The sequence below is a fragment of the Lycium barbarum genome, chromosome 1 (assembly GCF_019175385.1).
Source record: "Lycium barbarum isolate Lr01 chromosome 1, ASM1917538v2, whole genome shotgun sequence".
Lineage (NCBI taxonomy): Eukaryota > Viridiplantae > Streptophyta > Magnoliopsida > Solanales > Solanaceae > Lycium > Lycium barbarum.
The window spans coordinates 62053676-62067783 of record NC_083337.1 but is presented as its reverse complement, the minus strand read 5'-3'; positions in this window follow the sequence as shown (position 1 = coordinate 62067783).

Genomic DNA, 14108 nt, shown 5'->3' with positions numbered 1-14108 from the left:
TAGTAATTTTCCGGTTTTAACTTACAACGACAACAACACATTTAACAACATTACCTTTACGATTCTTGGAACTGTTTTAGTATCATTTTCATTCTTAAAAAAGACCACAAACCATTTCAATTTCAACTTGAATCATTAAACTTCACTTCCACTAAATGTTCACAACAATGATCAACATTCAACATACACTAATTCACTTCTAACCTCAAAACAGTCCACGGTTTTGGACTGCTTGTATACTTCAACATGATTCGTTTCTTTAACACCTCCATTCACATATTCAACATGCATACAATACACCATAATGTCCATAACAACAACAATCAAAATATGACACAAAACAGTCCATAAATTCCCCTAAAACAGTCCCCCTACACGGCTTCAACACAACTACAACATCTTCATGATTTTCATCCATTTATCCATACTTCAACACATTCAATCCATTTCCAATACATGTACAAGAAGATTAAGCATGATTCCATTTAACTCTACAACACACGGCTCATTTCAAATTCAAGAAAACTGTCCAATACCAACATGCAACATTATAAACAAACTTCTACAATCTTTGTTCATTTACATATGTTGACACACATTCAATCCACCAACAATACATGCAAAATGAGACCAACCATGACTTCACTAAGCTCACGGCTCACCCCCAACTTCAACCACAACAACAATCCAACAACAACATGCACGAATTGTACATTCAAATTATCATACAACACAAGAAAAATGATCATTCTTACCTTACAATTTGTTCTTCAACCTTGGCCGAATCTTCTACCTTATTGACATGCTACACCTCCTTGTTTCTTTCCAACAACTACTACACGTTCTTATGCACTTGGTAAGGAGTTTAATCGATGGAGAAAACTGAAATTTGTGATCAACATCACCTCACCATTCTCGGCTAGCTCTAGCCGAGAGCTTCTCTTTCTAACTCTAAGTTTCTTAACTTTGCAAATGTTGAAATGAAGTAGTGAGTTGATGAATAATCAGAATTTTACTATATATATTCATTACAAGACTTGGACAAGTGTCCCACTCAAATTTTTGGGTCAAAACCATTGACCATTCCACTAAATTACACGGCCAACTATGGCCATTTTAAATGGACTGATTTTTGTTTTCCCAATCCCACTTAATAATATAACCATGATTAATTTAATCCCAATTTTCCATTAATGCTTCTATACCAAACGAAATTTGTAGGTAAATTATGACTTGAAACGAAATCGGAAGTTAAAGTCTCTACTTCATACCTTAAAATAGTCTTGTCTTTAACTTGTCGCGTTTAGTTTAAAATATCCCAATGTATAAATATACGGGATGTAACAGACTTGCCTTTCTGGGCCGCTGATACAATAACAGATACGGGGAAACGAGAAATTAAGAAGACAAACAAAAAGAAAAGAAAAGATAGATAATTTGACACAACTTAAGATTCAATTTAGCAACCAAAGTTATATAAAACTAAGACCTCTAAATTATCATCAAAAGAAACACCAAATTCTTAAGTTGACCTCAAGGGAATCGAATCCCAAGCAACCAACCTCTCAACAACACAAGAATCAACAAGAGCCTACCAAAGGCCTCTCACAAGTTTCTCTCTCTAGAGATAACCCTAAAACACTCAAAATATTCATTCATTCATCAAAACTCCCTCATCAAATAAAAATACTAGCTATTTATACTAATGAAATAAAGAAGACACTACATTATTACAATTATACCCTTAATGAAGTAAGGGCCTTGTTTGAATGTCTTCCATGGAAGTGAAACTTGAAAAGGCTTGCATTTAAGTACTAGCCCCTTTTGCATGCATAGCCTCCTTCTCCAAAGAGCCTCCCAAGCTATCTTCCATATCTTGAATGTGACGTTCTTGAAGCCTTCCATCCAAGCTATCTCCCATATCTTGAAGGCCATCCTATGTGGATGTCACAACCCAACCCCGTAGGCCGTGACTAGTGCCCGATCTGGGCACCCGAACGCATCTACCAAATGCTATCTCAAATTGTATCAAACGCATTCTAGTATAAAGCAGAAGCCGCCAAGGCTTTATTTCAAATTTAGCTAATTTCCAGAAAAAAATTCGGCAGAGTTTCCTTTGTTTTACGGACTATCCCATAGACCCTGCACGCAGAAAATACCAACAAAGGCCACACAGGGCCAACAGAGTAACATTTAAATATATGCGGACCGGCCGCCGCGGCGAATGGGATCGCCCAAACACAACATATACACACAGCTGTACAGAAAGATCCCAACCCACAAACATGTCCACAGACCTCTAAACAGACCGACAGAATCATATGACGGGACAGGGCCCCGCCGTACCCGTGAACGAGAATATACATATATAGAAGTGACAGACTATACCAAAAGATGGCTCTGAATAAAAGAGCGCTCCAAAAATAGCAAAATGAGATCCTAAGCGGACGGATCAGCAAACCTGTCGTCGGTACCTGCGCGGCATGAAAACGCAGCCCCCGAGGAAAGGGGGTCAGTACGAAATATGTACTGAATATGTAAAGCCTGAGTTGCAGAAACAAAATCATAACTGGTATAGAACGTACAGAAAGTAAACAGAAAATACAAAGTATCAGATATACATTTTCAAAACATGCGGAGTGTGTACAGAAACATATTTCATATCAAATCTGGCCCCTGCCAAGGGACTCGGCAGACAGAACGTGGCCACCCTCCCGACGCTGGTGCCACAACACAGAAGAATCAGAATAGGGGCATAACCCCGTAACATAATATGTCATATCAGATGGCCATAGTAAATCATATCAGAACAAACGTACATGGCACAGCATACTCCACAAACCCATGTACGAGTATACCTGCCCCCTCACATCGAGGCACGGCGAACAATGCAGGGGATTACGCTTGACAACATATCCTGGCCCGGGCTCAGTGTGGGAAACATTGGGGCATCCACGAATAGAGTAGTGAGAAACTAAATGCAGTTAAAATATCATAAATATTTTCAGAGACTCGATGAGGCATATTAATGACAAACAAATCCAATGAAGTCGGACGGGATCATAATAAAAGCATTTCGGACATCATAATAAATTACAGAAGCATAACCTTCCTGAAGTCGTTCCGAGTGTCAAAATAATTTATCAGACTTAATAGAATATTTAAAACCATATTCGTTAGGTAATTAAAAGGGTAGTCAAAACGTTTCTTTCAAAAATCGTTCGAAAAGGAGACTTTAGTACATTAAGGGCAAAACCGGGAATAGCAGGCCCACCTCGGAACAAGCAAGGCGGTGGACTCAAATTACGCCCTTTAAGCTTATGGGGTCACCTATAAAGGTTCTACGGACATTCTATAGCTTTTCAAGGAGTTTAGAGAAAGTTTGCATAATTTCAGGAAAAGCATATCAAAATGGTTCAATTCTACTGAAGGAAAAACTGAGATTTTCTCTTGCGGATTCCGATGGCCAAGAAGGTCTTTTGAGGCCCGAATCCGATCCTAAAACACTTAGACATGCCAAAAGAAGGATCGGGGTAGCTTTACATACCTTTTGAGCTTTTTAAGCCTATCCAAGCTCACTCTCTGTTTCGTCGAAAATCTGCAAATGGTCACATTTACCAATTGTAAGTTATAGATGCTACAAATTCAATTCAACTCTTATTTGTCTACTGAAATTTCGGCAGCACTTCCCCTATACATATAGCACCCCCGAGAATTCAACTCGGCCAAATCAATCAACAACAACCCAACAACAACACCCACAAAAACCACAATCAATACAAACCACAATATGACATAACTAGTTCTACTTGTCGACATAATGCCATAACCTTAACTTTCAAACTAAGCTCAACGATTTCACATTCATTATCAATCTAGATTACCACAACATAGTTTAAAAGTATTTCATAGCGTTTCCACAAAATATTCATACGATATACATAATATACAAACTTTCCGCTAAAGTCATAACTCGTCCGAAACTTCTAATCTTTAACAAACATACTCATAATATGTTTCTAGCTTCCAACATCATCAATACTCATCATAATTTGCAACTTAATAACTTTATTTTCATAATGTCGTAAAATCATTCTAAAACGACATAAGCCACTACATTCCATTTCAATGCAAACTTACATCATTTTACCTTCATCTACATTGCAAGGATCACAACAACACCACTAACATATTAAACAACATTAATTCATTCCCATTTCTTCAAGAAGTGCCACACGGCCAAGTGCCCATTTTACAACTTCAACCAAATTAATTAAACTTCCACTTCCAATATAATTCCCACCATAACCACAATTAGAATACAACATAAAATTCAACTCATTTTTGCCTACACCACATTGCACACACACGGCTACATATATATCTATATACCCACTTTGCAAACTTCCATATTTCCATACTTTCTACTCATTCCTACATACTACAACACAAAAAAACCTTCATAACATAATAAAAAGGGATGAGTTCTTACCTTTTTCTCCAATCTTCTTCACTTGAGTGAGTTGTCAATTTGAAGAAACAAGTCCTCTTTCTTCCAAACCAACTACACCAAGTTGTAAAGGACACTTAATTTAGTAGACAAACCACAAGATAATAATTTTTGGAGGAAGATTTTTGAAGGTGAATTTGTGAGGGTTTGGCCGAATGCCCTTCAATTTTTTGCTCTTCTTTTGTTTTGTTCTTTCTTTTCTATGCTTCTTGAATATTCCAATAGATAAGGGCTTCATATATTAATTCTAACACATGGAAAATATTCATTAAATTGGTGGGTTTGGGCCTACATGGCCGGCCATCCCTTAAGTGTTGGGCCTAAATTTTTCATTCAATTATTTTGGCCCAATGACTTATAGATCCCATTTGTAATTCCCGAAACTAATTTCCGAAATTCCAATTTTTGCCCTTGGCCTTCTTCAACACTTCCACATTAATATTCTTTCATGAACAACTCATGTGTTAAATAAAATCAATTATGACCTTATTTCTTACAAGTCAAGAATATTTCCAAATTTTTCCAACGTGTTAAAACACGGGATATAACAGTGGACCTCCCATGATCTTCAAAGACTCCATCTTCATGAAGCTCGATGGAGTTGGTCTTGTATCAGCCGTTGTAGCTTTTCTCTTCACAGGCATCGCTGAAATCATAACACACTGTCAGAAAAGAAGAGTCCTTATAACTTAGCTCTACCGCACGATCTAAGATGAGAAAGAAAGATCGGTCATTCCTAAATTCCCCGCAGCCTCCTGTTTATAAGTGTGGCGCATTTCACACCCATAAACAAGACACTACTAGACACGGCTCAGAGACAAACCCTAGGACGAGCTGCTCTGATACCATTTTTGTCACGACCCAACCGGAGGGCCATGACAGGCACCAAGAGCTAAACTACCTAGAACCTCTTAACATACATCTCATAATCATATCTAGGTGGACCACAAGGATAACTCATAAATCTCATAGTCGGTAAGGGCGGAGGCACAAGAGATAAATGCACATCTATTCATTAGCCATCACACTATGCTCATATATGCAAGCCAACAAGTCTACCAAAAATGATATACAAAAATATGAACTGATGAGATTATTGAATATCTAATTATATACATTTGTCTACGAGCCTCTACATGGAGTGCGTAACATCATAAAGGCGGGGCAGGACCCCGTCTGCCCATATGTACCCAAAAGAATAATACCAGCTGAACCACCGCTCCGGGACAAATGGAGCGCTCTTGTACTATCGCAAATGAAGTAGCCTAAGGGTCTGGTCCGTCTCCCTGTCTACCTACGGGCATTAATGCAGCGTCCACAAATAAGGGACGTCAGTACGAATAATGTACCGAGTATGTAAGGTAAGAGTAACAGAATAACTAGGTATGAAGATAAGAAAAGATAAAGAGATCAATTTGTACCTCTACATGCCTCTTAAGGCGGATCTCATGGATGCTTAGCTTTGAAAAAAAACATTTTCATACATACATAAATATAGTATCCTGCTCGGCCATTTAGGCTCGGTGTTATCATCATCATCCCGCGTTCGGGGTAACATCATAATCTGCCCACTACAGTGGTACGCACATCTACGTGCCTGCCAGGCCGACTATAGCGTGGTGCGGTGTGAGAAAATACATACATATATATAAAGCATGCATAAGAGACCAAATAAAAGCTATAACTCTATCGGAGTGACGTAAGGTCGGTAAACCTCTGATTATCATTATGGAACTATCGTCATGAACATATCTCACCTTGAAAGAACAAAAATCATAAGATGAGATCAAAATCAATGAACAAAATCAATAATCATATGAGAAATATCAACAATCATAAGGAAATTATCAACAATCTCGTAAGAACCTCAAAAATCATAAACTTCTAGCATTTTCAAGAATAGGGACATTACGGATATCATATGTGAGTTTACAACAATGGGATCATGCCTTAAGAAAGAAGGGACAGCCTTAACATACCTTTTCGCCTCCTTAAATACTTAACATTTTTCCTTCCAAGCTCGCAAATCTACACTCAAGAGGGTTCATACTAGAGTTAAGTCTTGAAAACACTCACAAATTCAACTAAACTAATACTTGAGCTAATAAAGATTGGACAACATTTCTTTTATACCTTTTACTTCCACCAATCCTCCAAACAACACCCAAATACCAACAACAATGTCAACCATTCCATGTCTAAGAGATTATATACAATTTACACTTAAATCAATCCAAAACTTCCTTCCAAGTTCCATTCACAATCAACAACTACAACACAATGCCTTATAACTTTCCTTACCACAATTTCCTTCACCTTTTGACCTACTAACCTCCAAATTAATTCAATATAAGAAATAAAGAAAGAGCATACCTTATTCTTGAAGAACCTTAAGTCACCCAATCTTGTTTTTAACCAAAACCGCCACTACTTGAACTAAAACCAAGGACCATCATCATCCATGAGCTAGCTTGGGGTTTATAAACCTTGATTTTCACTTGATTTAGCTTAGGAGGTTTATGAATGGAGAGATGGTAAAGGGAGCTTGAAGAATCTAGAGAGTTCTGATTATTATTTTTTTGGGTGTAAATTAATGACCCAAGTCGTGGCCCTTTTAATTTATAGGAGAGAGGAATTTTCCCCCTCTTGAAATTTAACGGCAAGGTCGACGGCCCGTCAACCATTTGACAGTCCATCGACTTGCAACCGGAAAATGGCGGCAGCCTCTGTTCAATTTTTATGACTTGTAGTACTCTTTTCAGAATATGTATTATTTTAGTAGATCTTGTACTAGCTTTCAGACTAGATCCTTGGGTTGTAGTATTTCTTACATTCCGCACCTGCTTTATTATTTGTATCTATTGAGACTTAGTTATTTTTGTGTTTACTTCTGCAATTCAATTTTTAGACTTGTTGTAAGGGAAGGGTTCGCCTACCGGGAGGGTTAGTGTGGGTGCCCACAAGATTCACGAGTTGGGTCGTGACATTAACAAATATTGTCAAGTGTTTTGGATATACAGGGCATTCAGCTAATCAACATAAGAGTTCAATCCAGATATATTATCTGTTATCATGAAGGATTGTTGTCATACAATTTTGTTTTACATGATAGTCAAATCATAGAAAGGCAACAACAGATTATGAAGAAAGTCAAGAATGTACTTGTCGTGATTGCAACAGTATTATATGGCGATGATACAACTCTATCTAAGGAAGGAAGATGTATCATCAACTAGTTCATCAAGTGACCATTTGACAGATCTGATCACAAATGCTCTGCCAACCTCAAGATATGATAAGTTGGTATACAAGATCGGAGTATATCATCTTTAAAAATTATATGATGCTTTAATCAAGGGGAGTAAATATGTGATGTACTTTTTTTTCCCTTTATCAAGGGTTTTCCCCATTTGGGTTTCCTGGTAAGGTTTTTAATGAGGAAGCTACCAATGCGTATTACTAGATATGTGTACTCTTTTTCCTTCACAAGGATTTTTCCCACTAGGTTTTTTCTAGTAAGATTTTAACGAGGCACAATATCTATTAATGAATATCCAAGGGGGAGTGTTATAAATACACTGTATTATGGATGTCCATTCAAATACATGATTTCCTGAATAAGCTTGCAATCGGATAAACTTCCAATCAAGCAGGCAGCTTGCAAGTAGCTCATGCGGGCAGGTTACAAGCAGCTCCCTGAAAAATGTTGCAGCAGCTTCCTCAGGCTTCCAATCAAGTAGGAAGCTTGCTAGTAGCTCAAGTAAGTAGCTTGCAAGTAGCTCAAGCAGGCAGTTTGTCAGCAGTTTCTGAAAAGCCACACAGCAGCTTCCTGAAAAGTCTCGCATCTGCTTCTTTTCTTCTATAAATAGGAAGTCAATTAAGTTCATTGATACATCAAAACTTTCCATGTAACTTAATAAATATCCTAAGATATAGCCTTTCTTTTAGGTATAGGAATTTGACATATTAATCACACCAAAATCTCATTTTCCCCCTTCCTTCTTACACTTTTTTTTTTGGTTTATAATCCTTCTTTTTACCTAATTAGAAACACTTCTATAAAAGAAGCCAGTGTTTCAATCTTCTTCAATTCAGGAATTTTGCGTAGCTTTGTTTCAAAGTATCAAAGTCGCAGCTATTACAAAATTAATTCAACCTCCAGCTTTATATATATCGAAGTCACAGCGATTACAAAATTATAAAATGAATTCAATCTTCGGCTTTGTATGTTTTAGGTTCTCTTTCTTTAAGGAAATTTCTTTTATATCGTAGATGTTATATGTTTTTCTTCATACTTTCTCTTTCGTCTTTTATGTAATTTTCATTTATGTATTCAAATAAAAAGATGATAATATTATCCATATATTTCAACATAATTGCAAATTATTTTCCCCTGCTTAGACCTGAAACACAGAGAAAAGAATTAACTAAACTTCAATTAGAATTCAAATTAGTCTAGAACCTTAGGAGTTACATTTTTTTACAATGATATCACCTTATCCCTAATGTGATGACCCGCCACGTCATCATGCCACCTAGGTGCCATTTGGAACTATTTTTGCCATGTGGGTGCTTACATGGAAAAGAGACTAGATATTAAGGGAAAATTCTAGAGACATATGGAGATTTCCTTAGGAAGATCCTAGAATTTCATGGATTTGCATAGAAAGTCCTTGGAACACTCTAGCTGTGTAGAGATTTCTAAAATAGAGGCTTCTTTGTAAATATGTAGGGACTTATGCAATCATTATTATTTACATATTAGTCCCTAGGTGAGTAGTATAAATAGAGGGACATTCATTTGTAAAAACCATCAAGAAAAATAATTCAAGTTTTCTCTAATACACAGGTTCCTTTAGCAAATTTCTCGTCTTTCTTATCTACCACTGAGGCTAGCGAGGATGATGTGGAGGTCCTGTCAGAGGATGTTTCGCTTGGTATAGAGTGGGTTATGAAGGTTAATATGGGGATGGACGCCATCAACATCTTTGGCCAACGTCTGGGGAAGGTGGAGGGCACTCTTAGCGTTCTTGAGAGGCACACTCTTGAAGAGATTGAGAGCATCCGAAATGACTTGGAGGGGTGTACACAGGCCGAGATTGAGGTAAAGCAAACCGTCACTGCCTTAGAGTGAAAACTCATGGAGGCGATGAGTACTATCGATGCCATGAAGGCAAAGATAGTGGCACTCGAAGAGCAGGTTGATGCTAGAGTGATCGAGGCAACCCGCAATGTTGTTGTAACGAGGGAGGCTAAGATCGAGGCTCCCAAGCCACCAGTGTTCAAAGAGGTTCGTGATGCACAAGTGAAGAACCTTTCTTTGGAACTTGGAGAACTATTTCAACCATGTCAAAGTGAGAGACGATAAGGCCAAGATCAACACCGTTGTGCTATACCTATCAGAGACTGCTATGTTATGGTGAAGAAAGGTCGCCGATGCTGAGAGAGATCTGTGCACAATCAGTACATGGGATCAGTTCATGAATGAGTTCAAGTGACAGTGTCACGACCCGACTAGGGCCGCGACGGGTACCCGGGGCTAACCATCGAACACCGCTCGTTCTATTACTCGTCATACTCATTTACGCTCTTTCATCAATTATATTCAAATCATAATCGTTAGACAATCATTTTTCATTTGAAAACATAATTGATTTTATATGCATACGCCCTTCGGCTATCAAAATAATAACATGTACACCATAGTAGTATCGTGAGACCATATTACCCACACGTACGTATCTACGAGCCTCTACTAGAGTACTAGATATATGGACGGGACAAGACCCCGTCGTGCCCAAAATACATACATATGTATATATATATATATATATATATATATATATATATATATATATATATATATATATATATATATATACAAAAGTATAAACCCGATTAGCACCTCCGGAATAATGGACTGCTCCTGAAAGTCTGCTGATAGCTCCTATAGGTCTACACCGTCTTCCTGTCTACCTATGGGCATGAACACAGCGTCCAAAGAAAATGGATGTCAGTATGAATATTGTACTGAGTATGTAAGGCATGAATGAAATAAACATGATAGAGAATCATAAGTCATGAGGTGAAGGCAAAACCTGCGCGACCTTTAAGGATGAATGCATTTCATACATATACCACATATACATAATCATCATACATGAATCATCATAGTGTATACATCATCATGTCATATAATTCATCATCGTAACACCGTATCTGCTCATACACATATAACATTATCCATATTCGGCCACGTAGGGCTCGACAATATCCGTATTCGGCCATGTAGTGGCTCGACAGTATCACATACACAATATCCGTATTCGGCCACATAGTGGCTCGACAGTATTCGTATTCGGCCACGAAGTGGCTCAACAGTATCCATATTCGGCCACGTAGTGGCTCGACCATATTACATACATCATAACATGGATCGGTATATCTCATCATTATCATTGTCATCACATACATCTCATAAGCGTATCGTAACCTTTCATTAATGCACACATTTAAATTTAAAGACAATCTATGAGAATCACATCATATTCGTAGCACGAATTTCGTATAAGTATCGTATGATAGTCTTTATAATCTTTTCAGCTTAATCTCATCATTACCATTATCGTTTCTATAGCATATCTCTCACCTTTATCTCATATGAAATCTTTTATGAACATAGACTCGTAATTTTGTGGAACATTGGTCATAAGACGTGCATTAAGGCTTATGGACAATCTATAACAATGTCGGGGTGACATGAGGTCGAGAACCCCCGAGTCCATTATGGAGCATTCATAAGCATTATACCTCACCTTGAAGGAATTAGCATATAAGGTGAGTGTAGTCAATGAACAATATCAATGGATCGTAATATGGATCGTTAACCTTGTAGAACCATGATATTATAGGCCTTAGTATCTTTAGACTTAGACTTATCATCATCATTACTACATTCGTAACATACCTCTTATCTTATCCCATATGGCTATTCGTGAACATAGGCTCTTAGTTTTTTGGAAAATAGGAAAGTCATGGAGAGGTAAGGAAAATACTATCATAGGAATCATATAAGGATCATTAACTTCGTAGGAATATCATATCATGGGATTCATGCCTTAGAAAGAAGGGACTAGCCTTACATACCTTTGTCGTTTACTAATATACTGCTTGCTTGTTCTCTTTTAATGCCCACATTTCGACCTTCTAGAGAAGTCGCATTAACATTAGTTAATCGGCTATAAGAACGTGTTACTATTTCTAGGGAAAATTGGGCAGCATTTTCTTTGTTTATGCAACTTTTCCCATGTTCTATATCAACTTCCAAATGTTCATAACAACATTCACAATATCGTAGCCACAATCGTCATTTATCTACATTTACCACATTCCACCATTTTTCTCCGATTTCTCCACATTTATGGGTCTTAGCTCACCATCACATTTTCTCATACATCACGCCTATTTCATGGTCTACACGTCATTTATAACATATTTATACTCCCAACTCATCAACATTCATAATTCAATCCAACTATCATTCAACTATGGCACTATTCACATTTTATGACCCATTTACTACACTCTTCTATAATCCAAGTGTTTCAACGTATAAATACTTCAATCATCATGATAAAGTCATAAAACTTACCTTATATAGTGTAGGAACAAGTATTGAGTAATATTACTCTTTTTGCACCAAAACCCTAATTCACTTCCATTGATATTCCTTGGCTTGGATGAACTCTAATGTGCTTCTTACACTTCATTTTGTGGGTTTGATGAAGTGGATCTTTAGTTTCACTTGGATTCTTGCATATGAAGTGTTTGGAAGGCTCTAGAGAACTCTTGAGTCGTGAAGGAGAAATGGGAATGAAAAAAATGAACTTGGGTCTCTTATTTAAAAGCTTGATCTGATCCGTCGGGCAATTCTACGCCAATTTTGACGGGCCGTCAAAATTCCTACGGACCGTCAAAATGGTCCGTAAAACTGCCCAGTCAAATATGGGTTTCTGTGACCGTTTTACGCTGGTCTGTGTCAATTTGACGGACCGTATAATTATTTTACGGTTCGTCAAAATTTCTACGGGTCGTCAAATGGTCCGTAGAACTTTTCTGCTCAGATAGTCTGTCGTAGAATGGCCATAACTTTTGATCCCGATATGCTGTGAGGGCCCACGACCTATGGTTGGAAAGCTCTTTCAATTATCTACAACTTTTATTCTTGGAGGTTCTCCAAATTCCAAACTTATAATAGCGTTTTGGCCCCTCCAAATCAGATCATCCGAAAATGTTTCCTTAAATCACCCTTTTGGATGGCTTATGCCCATATTTGGCTTATGGGTCCTTCTTAGGACATGCTCAACGTTCCATGTACTACTCATATATCTCTTCATATGTCCTTTATCAAACTCCGATGTGTGGGCCCCACTTAGCGTATAGCAACAAGGGTTTTTCGGTAAGTGACATATGAACCAATTCAACTCATATGGTCTCTAAATGTCATATGTATGTCATTATTACACTCTTATAATATAACCTTTCCCCTTAATCCTCGCATAACTTGATCTTCCTCAGGCCCATACTAAGCTGGCTACGACCTATGTCACGACCCAACCCCGTAGGCCGGGACTAGTGCCCGATCTGGGCACTCAAACACATTCTAGTATATATAGCTTTATATATAGCAGAAGCCGACAAGGCTTTATTTCCAATTTAGATAGTTTCCAGAAAATTTCGGCAGAGTTTCCTTTGTTTTACGGACTATCCCATATAACCTGCACGCAGAAAATACCAACAAAGGCCACACAGGGCCAACAGAGTGATATTTAAATATATGCGGACCGGCCGCCGCGGCGAATGGGATCGCCCAAACACAACATATACACACAGCTGTACAGAAAGATCCCAACCCACAAACATGTCCACAGACCTCTAAACAGACCGACAGAATCATATGACGGGACAGGGCCCCGCCGTACCCATGAACGAGAATATACATATATAGAAGTGACAGACTATACCAAAAGAGCGCTCCAAAAATAGCAGAAGGAGATCCTAAGCGGACGGATCAGCAAACCTGTCGTCGGTACCTGCGCGGCATGAAAACGCAGCCCCCGAGGAAAGGGGGTCAGTACGAAATATGTACTGAATATGCAAAGCCTGAATTACAGAAACAAGATCATAACCGGTACAGAACGTACAGAAAGTAAGCAGAAAATCCAAAGTATCAAACACATATTTTCAGAACATGCAGAGTGTGTACAGAAACATATGTCATATCAAATCCGGCCCCTTCCAAGGGACTCGGCAGACAGAACGTGGCCACCCTCCCGACGCTGGTGCCACAACACAGAAGAATCAGAATAAGGGCATAACCCCGTAACATAATATGTCATATCAGATGGCTATAGTAAATCATATCAGAACAAACGTACATGGCACAACATACTCCACAAACGCATGTACGCGTATACCTGCCCCCTCACATCGAGGCACGGCGAACAATGCAGGGGATTACGCTTGACAACATATCCTGGCCCGGGCTCAGTGTGGGAAACATTGGGGCATCCACGAATAGAGTAGTGAGAAACTAAAT